General features: G+C 31.5%; 1 long non-coding RNA gene across 1 annotated transcript; it reads left to right on the forward strand.

Annotated features, from left to right (window-relative positions):
- Positions 1 to 1529: 1529 nt before the first annotated feature.
- LOC124886728 lies at positions 1530 to 6980 on the forward strand. Its single transcript, XR_007044004.1, has 2 exons — positions 1530 to 1808; positions 4767 to 6980. It is a non-coding gene; the product is annotated as an uncharacterized LOC124886728 (long non-coding RNA).
- Positions 6981 to 9975: the final 2995 nt, after the last annotated feature.

Consider the following 9975-nt stretch of genomic DNA (forward strand, 5'->3'; position numbering starts at 1 on the left):
GAGATGAACAGTTAGATTATATGTTGCAACAGATATGTTATCTGATGCAACATATTTTATATTTGTTATAACAGATAATATATATATTGTCACAGATGTGTTATCTGATGAAACAGATATAGAATCTGTTGCCACAACTCAATAAAAACGGTTCTTCGAAAGACTAAATAATAATAATAATCTGAAAAGTCATGACTTATATCACAATATTTATTTTCTTAATTTAATCAAAAATTTAATTAATGTATGAAGGTGAATATTCGCATCTTTTTACCTCTCATTCAAATTCAATCCTCTTTAAATAGGTCCGTCCTTACTCAATCGTTCATTCAAATACACACTCTATTTATTTATTGCATCTCGTTTTTCATATTACACTCTAGAAGATAAGATTATGGCTGATCCAGTGTGGGACGTTGCTTTTCTGCAAGACGCGGTGAATGAACTTCGGAATCAAGTTCGTGATCTGCAATGGGAATTGGGAGGAGTTAGATCAAGAATGCTCCGCGAGATACGCAGGTTGAGGAGGGCCTTGCTACTTCCGGTTGAAGATTGGTCGGCTGGCAATGATGATGCTGATAATAATAATAATAATTAGACTATTATTTTTCTTTTAGTCTATTATATGTATTTTTATTTGTTTAATAAATAAATTATGTTTGATCTTTGACGTTTTAATTCATATTTAATTTTTTTCTTGTCTATTATCTTCTCAATAAACATTTCAACGATTCGACTTAAAAAGGAATAATTTAGAATCCAGTAGCAATAGCAAGATTTATCTGTTGGGTTCATGGCAAGGGTTGATTTGTGTTGTTTCAAACAGATTAATCATTTATTGCAACAGATAATTAGTCTGGTGCAACAGATAAATATTCTGATGCTACAGATAATTAGTCTGGTGCAAAAAATAAACATCCTGATACAACAGATAATACATCTGATGCAACAGATAATACGATGATACAACAGATAAATAGTCTGATGCAACATATTACTCATCTGATGCACCAGATGATTGATCTATTTAAATTGTGGGCACTTGAGCTGGATTCATAATCGAGGTTCTATCAATTGTTGGAAAAATAGAAGTGTACCCAAATGACAAATACGAATAAAAATCATAATTTTACTTACCAAAATAACCTATGAAGTAATGCCAAAGTGGAAAATGATGTAGTAAACAAAATTTGATCTAAGAAATTGGTCAGATCGCAGTAGTAGCGCTATACCAACGACAACAACAACAACAAATGATTGACAAGAAGAAGATGAAGCAGAAGATGATGAATAAAGTAGAAGAAACAGAAAACAATTAACAACAAAAATCGCTAAGAGAGAGAAAACAATAATAGATGAAAAGAGAAAGAAAGAAGCCTTTTTTCCCTCCGTTTTTCATTATTTTAGGTATACATTGGAATCAAAGTGTAAATTTAAAAATTTGTAAGTTATTTTAAAACTTTTCCAACTTTCTTAATATATAATAAATTAATTGTCACTTGTGATCCAAACCTCTAGAAAGGTGATAAAGGACCACCAAGGGTAAAATCGTGAATCTGCACCTTATCAAGGGTAAAATGGTAATTATGTCTTTCAGTATTCTCTTACTTCAAAACAATTCTACAAACAATATTTCTGACCACAATAAGTTATCCTTCAACTCACAATCTCAAGAATACTTGGGAACGACTGATTTCACCATCATTGTCGGCGGCAATACAACAACAATCTGAAATAATAGTACAATGAAGAGATCCATTTCTGACAAAGTTAAGGAAGGCTTTCATGCGACTTTGTATTCAGATCCAGTGAGTCATTCCGATTTTTTTGAGTTTACAGTTATTCTTATCACGCTCTTTGTATTCTCCGATCTACTGATCATCTAGATTCATCGGCTATGTCAGGTCTATTAGATCGATTTGCAATGCCTTGTCGAAGCATTGTTGAATTTTAGTTATATTAGTTTTTTTTGAAGAGTCAGTATGTAGTTCTGTGAATGAAGCATTGTTGAATTTTAGTTACATTAGTTTCACTGATTTTGAAGCATTGTTGAATTTTAGTTACATTAGTTTTTTTTGAGTCAGTATGCAGTTCTATGATTGATGAAATAGGTTTAAATTTTAAACATTCCTTAACCATCTCGGGTTTGAGTCTACGGAGCCACCTTTGTTAGGGAGGGCTTCCCCCCAATGCTGGACTTTCCTGTGCGAATCCCATTTAGTTGGACTCCAATGAGGGTACCAGACACTTGGTGGAAACAAAAAAATAGGTTTATATTTGGATACGTTTCTATTTAGTAAAGCAATTATGTATAAATCTGAATTAGTATTTAGAGGTTTCGTGATATTTAACCTGATAATGAATTTGACATTACTCTCCTCCTTTTAAGGTTTGAGAGGATTTATTAGTTAGACTATGCTTTAGGTGATTGTCAACTCGTGTAATCCAGTGGTGGAGCTGGAATTTTGCTAAAGTCGTTTAAAACTTTAGAATACTTCTGTAACTGACTTTTACTTTGTTCTTGGTGATTTCTTCTTCATCAGTTCTTCTGACTTTGCTATTAATGGAGGTTGAGTTTATTCCTCATCAACTATGGTTGAAAAGGAAAAGTGACTCATTCTCTTCATATTCTTGAAAAAAGGTTAGCCACAAAGATATTGTATCTTTAAGTTTGTGTATCTGCTATATGAATTTCATCTGATGTGAAAGGATATGACCCCTCCGTAGTGGATCCACTTGGACAACCTATTTATGATCAGTCTATCTTCTAAGAAGGTTCGAGGGTAGATTGCTTACTTTATCCTTGGTGATAAGCCTACCTCTGAAAGAAGCCTGAAAAGCAAGCTAGAAGTGTCGGTATGCCAGTTAAAATAAAACCAAAAGTTCAAGTCAATTTCACATTTCAGATACCTCCTTTACCAAATAGAAATGGTCATATTTCAATACAACTATCTGTCATTTATAATTCATCCTAACATCTACACGTTAGATCAAAGGTAATTTCTATTTTTCTAAGAGTCAACAACAACAACAACAACAAACCCAGTGTATTCCCACCTAGTGGGGTCTGGGGGGTAAGATGTACGCAGTCCATACCTCTACCTCCAAAGAAGTAGAAAGGCTGTTTCCGATAGACCCCCGGCTCGGTGGGAATATTTTTCTAAGAGTAATGAACCAAATATTTACTAACATTCCTTCTTCAAATTCCTTTTTAAGAGCATTCTGAATTATACACAATGATAATACACCAGAAAGCTACACACAGTGGATGTTATTTTTGTGCCAGCCTCAAAGTAAGTCATTTTTGAATCTGCAACACATTTATCTCAACTTTTGCCATTTAGGTGACATTTTCATGTTCTTTCTTCTTATGAAGTGTGTTTGTTAAGTCTAGGCGCTTATTAGAAGTTTGCATTGACGCCAATAAGAAAGTTGTTGAACTCAATATCGGTACATTGCTTGCATTTCACAAAATAAGATACATAACAACTTAAAAACTGCACAATTAATTTGCCAAGTGAAGCAACAACAACAACAGCATAAGGTCTAGGGAGGGTGAAGTGTACGCAAACCTTACCACTACCTCAGAGAAGTAGAGAGGTTGTTTCACATTGCCAAGTGAAAGCCAAGTGTTAATGGATTCATCTCCCAAAATTAAATGTGATGAATTCTGATTACATTGTTCAATAATTCTATATGAGAAGGGGAGCCTTGGATTAACTAGTAAAGTTGCTGTCATGTGACCAGGAGGTCACGGGTTCAAGCCTTGGGAACAGCCTCTGGCAGAAATGCAAGGTAAGGCTGTGTACGATACACCCTTGTGGTGGGGCCCTTCCCCGGACACCGCACATAGAGGTAGCTTTAGTGCACCGGGCTGCCCTTTAATAATTCTATATGAAACATATTTCAGCTGTGTGCTTATAATTACTTGTTCACAGTTCAATTTGATAGTTGAACTATATTTTCATAATTAGTTGTTGATAGTATTAGCTTCTCTTATGATATTTTTTCCATCCTTTGCCTTCTATAGGTTTTTACTGAATTATTTCAGAGACAAACAAACAAGGCAATAAAAGTCTCACCATTATCTATTCAGTTTCAGTTTCTAAGTTGTAGCAACTCTTTTCATGGGCTCATTTTAATTACCTTCACTGAATTGTTTTTTTATTCTTATCTTCCCATTTTGTTCATGCCCTTTGAACCTTGAAATTTCTTTAAAGAGAAAGTGTTTGAATGGTAAAAGAGGTGTTGCAGTTGGGAAGAAAAGAAAAGTGTTAGTAACAAGCAACATACATTTTTATATTTCTGAGAAGAAGAGTTCTTTATTGTTCCTCTTCTTTCTCCACACCCCACGAAAAAAGCCCACGGCTTTTCTGGAATTTGTTGGTCCAGTTAAAAGGACACTGCTGCTGTAACTCTTTTGGAACATACTGTAAGTTGGGTTATTGAGACAGACATTGGTCCCTTCAATTTTTATAAATGAGAGGTTTTCAACTGTGAATCAAGTTTAGAGGCTAAGAAGGATATTGTGAAAGTTTAGAGTAATTCTTCAGACATGGAAATGCTACTGAATGTTGCCTTAGATCTTAAGTGTGACTTCAGAATTGACTTTACAATATTGAATCCACTTCGCAAGACTGCATTGAATTATGTAGGAGTATCTCTTTATGTCCCAAGTGATATGGCCATATGTTACTTGTTTTTATGATTTCACAACAACAATGGACTCACACCTATGTTTTCTCTAATATGGCTCCGCTGAGCAGGTCCTGATGCAGACAAAGCTAAGGAGCAATTCAAAATTTTGAAATATGTGATACGGGCATTCATGCTCCGACGAACTAAATCTCAGCTTATCGAGTCGGGGACTCTTGTGTTGCCACCTCTTACTGAGGTTACTATGTAAGTTCATCTTTTTCTCATTCGAAAAATGACATATGATTGTAGAAATTTCACTAGAGCTTGTAGAGGATATGACTGCTTTAGATGGTTGTCAACAGTATATCATGTGGTTTTCTTGTACTTGTTTTTGTAAAGTGTTGCTAATATATTAGTAATTTTGGTTCTACGATGACACCATTGATGGCCTTGGAAAAGAAGGTATATATGTCCATATTAAGGAAGGAGCTAACTCAGCTGCTAACACCTGCTTCTGGAGCACCCAATACTCTGTCATTGCAGAATATTGTATATACCTATATTTTTGGCCAAGGAGTTTCTCATTTTAGGTTTGATGGCTTACAGATTGATAATTTTAACTTGTTCTTATCTTGTGGTGAATTTCGAATGAACTTTTTTGTATCAATAGGAAAGTACAACTAGAGGTTTCCTATTATACATTATAAGTGGCTATAGAAAGCTTCTAAAGGTTTTGAATACTCTTTAATGAGATATTGACATTTGACAGATAAACTTTACACTGAAGTGGTAGTCTCGAGTTTACTACATCCTGAGTAGTTAGAGAAGCTATAGAGCTTCCTTTTTAGGTTGACTACATGCCAAATCCTGGCCAGGATTATTAGCAGGTGTGAAATAAATGAAGCTGAGTTGAAAACTGGAGGTAAGAATTAAGCTATGAGTCTTGGTTCTGGCCAAGAGGATGTTCAATTAGTAATCCATAATACATATGGAACAGTTACAAGTGGCACATTTTTGTTTACAATAGCTTGTCACACTTCGGAGTTGATGGCATGTTACTTGTAAAAGAATTCGTGTAAAATATTGGAAAAACTACAAAAACTAGCATCCTTAAGACTATAATTACAATAAATAATAATATTTTTCCAAAATTACAACTTATAGCAAAAGTAGCAATATTTTACCACTTTTTAGAAAGGAGCGTATGCTTCTCCCATCAGTTTATCTTTTCCCTTTTTTCAAGCAATATTCACTTCTCTCTCCAATTAACCGCATCTTCTATTTTTTTTTTTTCAATTTCTGCTTTTATCTCTCAATTTGTTGATAAACATTATGCTCCATAGTATTTGCATCTCATCTTTTCATATAATTTATATTTTTTTTATTTTTTCGTATTGCTTTCTTCTTTATTTTTTTTTTTTTGATGTTTTGTGATTTTTTTGGTGTTTTTCCGGCCGAGGGATGCCGTTTCCGGCGATGGGTGGGCTGGTGGCTTTGATTAGACTGCTGGTTTCGGCATTTTTCGATGAATTTTCGACGGAGGGTCTATCCGGCGAATTTCACCGTGATGGTGACCGGCAACGACAGTAATGTTGTTTTACCGGCGAGTATTAGCCGGAACCGATCACAGGGGTTGAATTTTAGTTGGTGGTTCGCTGATTTTGCAGATCCGGTGAGGGACGGGCTCTCTTCTTTGCTCTCCTCCTTCAATCCGTCAATATTTTTTGAGCTTCCAATCATCAATGGAGTTTTGGGGTGTTGAAGTGAAAGCAGGAGAATCTCTAAGAAGTCAGCTGGTAAGAAGATCGGTCCAGTAACGTCTTTTGCCAAGCAAAATGGTAAACCTGCAGCAGCCAATGGTAACAACAAATTTCAGTCCCTGAAATTCGGCAACAAATCTAACAACAAGAACGTTAGTGGCCAAAAGAATTCAAAGGGTAAGCAAGGAAGGAAGTAGAATGCCTGAAAGACATATCATACAGTGAAGTGTGAAGCCTTTTTGAAGAGCAAAGAGTTATTATTTTTAATTTTTAGTTTAAAGGATGACATAGATGGATGGTCTCTTTATGCTTTTTAGTTATTTTTTAGTTGTAGTCCAAATTTTGGACGAGTGTTTTTGTTATCAGAAAGTTTTGTAAAAAAAAAAAACCAGTAAGGGACGGACTTGGCCATACTTTTTATGGATTTTTCGGTGATGTGGTAGCGGCGGGTAAGTATATTCCAACAAGATTTTTATAAAATGTAATTTTTACAATATAAATATGTATTTGTATTTGATACTGACAAGATTTGTATTTGTATTAGTATTTGGTACTGATAAGATTTGAATTTGTTACATTGTAGATATGTATTTGTATTTGGTATTGTAAGATTGGTATTTGTTACAATATAGATATGTATTTTTTTTATTTGTAGTCTTATATTTTATGGACAATATGTTCATATATGTATTTTTGTCTTTATAATGTGAAGATATGTATCTGTTAAATTTAAGATATGTATTTGTATTTTATGAATTATATAAGATGCATTGTTACAATATAGATATATATTTGTATTTGCAGCGATTGTGATTTATATATGATGACATATGTTGAGTGTCTTACTTTTGGTGAATGTGTTTCAAATATTGACTTTGATTCAGATCTTCTTCGCACGAGATATGCTTCAATGTTGTGACATTATGGTTCGAGGAAAGAAGAAGAGAAGACACAAAGTGATGATGAAGCACCAATGAGGCCTCGTATGAAAATTGGGATAACAAAAGATACTAAAGTGCATGATATTTGACGTTTATTTTGAATTTATTGCATTTGACAACAGTTAACTTTATGTGGACTAACATTTAGTTGAATTTTTCTTAGGTTTCATATGTTACTTTAATGTTGAAAGTCGATATTTTAATGTTTATTTGATGTGACATTTAGATTTTTGATGTTTAAACTATAAAATAGTATTTTTCGTGGTTAATTTATGTTACTGCTATGCATATATCGGTATGAATATGTGGTTTCCAGTTTTGAATATATTTTTGAGTAATTAATATGTATATTTTAGTTACTATATGTATTTTCCATATATGTATTTGTATTTTTCATTTTATGCATTTATATTTTGAGTAATGCATTAGTATTTTGAGTAGTACATGTTTTTTTTTTTTTTCAAATATGCATATGTATTTATGCATAATGAATATGTATATATTATTAACACATGTATTTATGCATAATGTATATGTATATATGAATATTGCATATGTTTGTTTACAAGTCTTAATATATATTTTCTGCTATGGATATATATACACATTTGTCTGAATATGTATTTTTCGGCTATGCATATGTATATGTATTTGTCCAGTTTAATACATATGTTTTTTACCAGATATACATATGTATTTAAACAAATATGCATATGTATTTATGAGTTACCCATAGATTTTTTTCAATTATGCATATATATCTATGAATAATGCATATTTATGTATGATTAATGTGTGTGTGTGTGTGTATATATATATATATATATATATATATATATATATATATATATATATATTTTAAAAAACATATGTATATAAAGTTTTGATTACGTAATTGATATGTCTTTATATGTATTTTTTTTTATTTATTACATAAAGATATGTTAACTTATTCTTATTTTTTATAGATGGCCATAGGTACTTAATAGATTCTCATATGTATTTTTTCACATTAAAAATTTGGTAAGTATGACTTCCAGTTTCTTAGGTATAAATCAATGATGTTATATATCTTGTACAATATATTCATAATGAATTAAGTTAAGCAAGTCCAGTAAAATAATTTGCAATAATTTAACTATAACAAATTCAATAACATCAAATATTTTTATCAAAATTTAGAATCATATAATTATTAGTGAAAAAATGAAGCAATTATTTTTTGACATAGTGCTACATCATGAACAGATCAACATTTAAACTATAAGTGCAATATTTAAGCTATAACAATATCATTGTACATTTCTCCATAGACTCCACATACATCCATAATGTGGTACATCATTGTACACACCACCAACAACTTTTATGATGCTTGCATTACGATCAAAAACTACACACATATGTTATCTTTCACCATATGCTTCCTTCAGATTCTCAAAAAACCAAGTCCAAGATGCATCATTTTCAGAATCAAGTACACCACATGCCAAAGAAAATATATGTCCTGCATATTAAAAATATATATATAAGAATACATGATTTTTACACATAAAATACTGCATATGTATATTATAAATACATACAGCTGAAAACATATGAAACAATCAGTGAACACATAAACGTACTACATATATATTATAAATACATACAGCTGAAAACATATGAAACTGTCAGTAAACACATAAACGTACTGCATATGTATATTATAAAAACATATAGCTGGAAACATATGTAATCTTCATAATGTTGTTCATATGTTCATCTACTGGAGTGTTTAACGAGAACAAGTATGTTTTTCATTGTCAATGTCCAGAACACTACAAAACAGTAAATATAAATTCAATTATCAAATATACTACGTACAATGAATCATTTTTATATACACAACTGAAAAATAAATTTCGACGAAACAAATCCTTTAGTCGAATAATATGTACCATCGACTAAAATTTAAAATTAACAGATAAGAATTGTTATTTAGTTTTATAAATACATAATGACAAGGACAACTTTGAATTTGAAAAAAAAATCGCTGAGAAATTTTTTCAAAATACGATCTCAAAATTTGAACTTCATGACTGTTACGCAAACTTGTTATTAATTTTTTTGAAATTTTCGCAATTATATTTTATGAAATTCACAAACAGAACCAAGTTTGCTTATCAATACCTGTAATTATAGCGTTGTATTTTTAATTTTTCTTCACAAATTTCAGACGTTGATCAATAATATTGGAAGCACTCTGTTTTTTTTTTTTTTTTTAAATTTGCTTTGAGTTGCTGTTTATGAAAAATATTTTTTAAATTTGAATTATGTTGATGTAAATTAATGGTTGAGGTAAAAATAAAAGTCATATAAGGTAAAAGAATCTGTTTAATTAAATGTGACATAAATTAAGGAACAGTTTCATCCCTTATTTAACTCTAACTGATTAGAGTTAAATAAGGAATGGATACCTATTTGTATATGTATTTATATAGCAACCTTTTATTAAAATACAGAATACATATTGCTATTTTTCGTAATTTTAAAACTATTGCTATAAAAGTTATAATTAAAGCTCTACATCTGCTATTTCTGAAATTTTTCCTAAAATATTTAGTTTTTAAGAGTAATTTTATATCCTCCTTAAG

This window comes from Capsicum annuum, chromosome 8, assembly GCF_002878395.1.
Source record: "Capsicum annuum cultivar UCD-10X-F1 chromosome 8, UCD10Xv1.1, whole genome shotgun sequence".
Taxonomy (NCBI): Eukaryota; Viridiplantae; Streptophyta; class Magnoliopsida; order Solanales; family Solanaceae; genus Capsicum; species Capsicum annuum.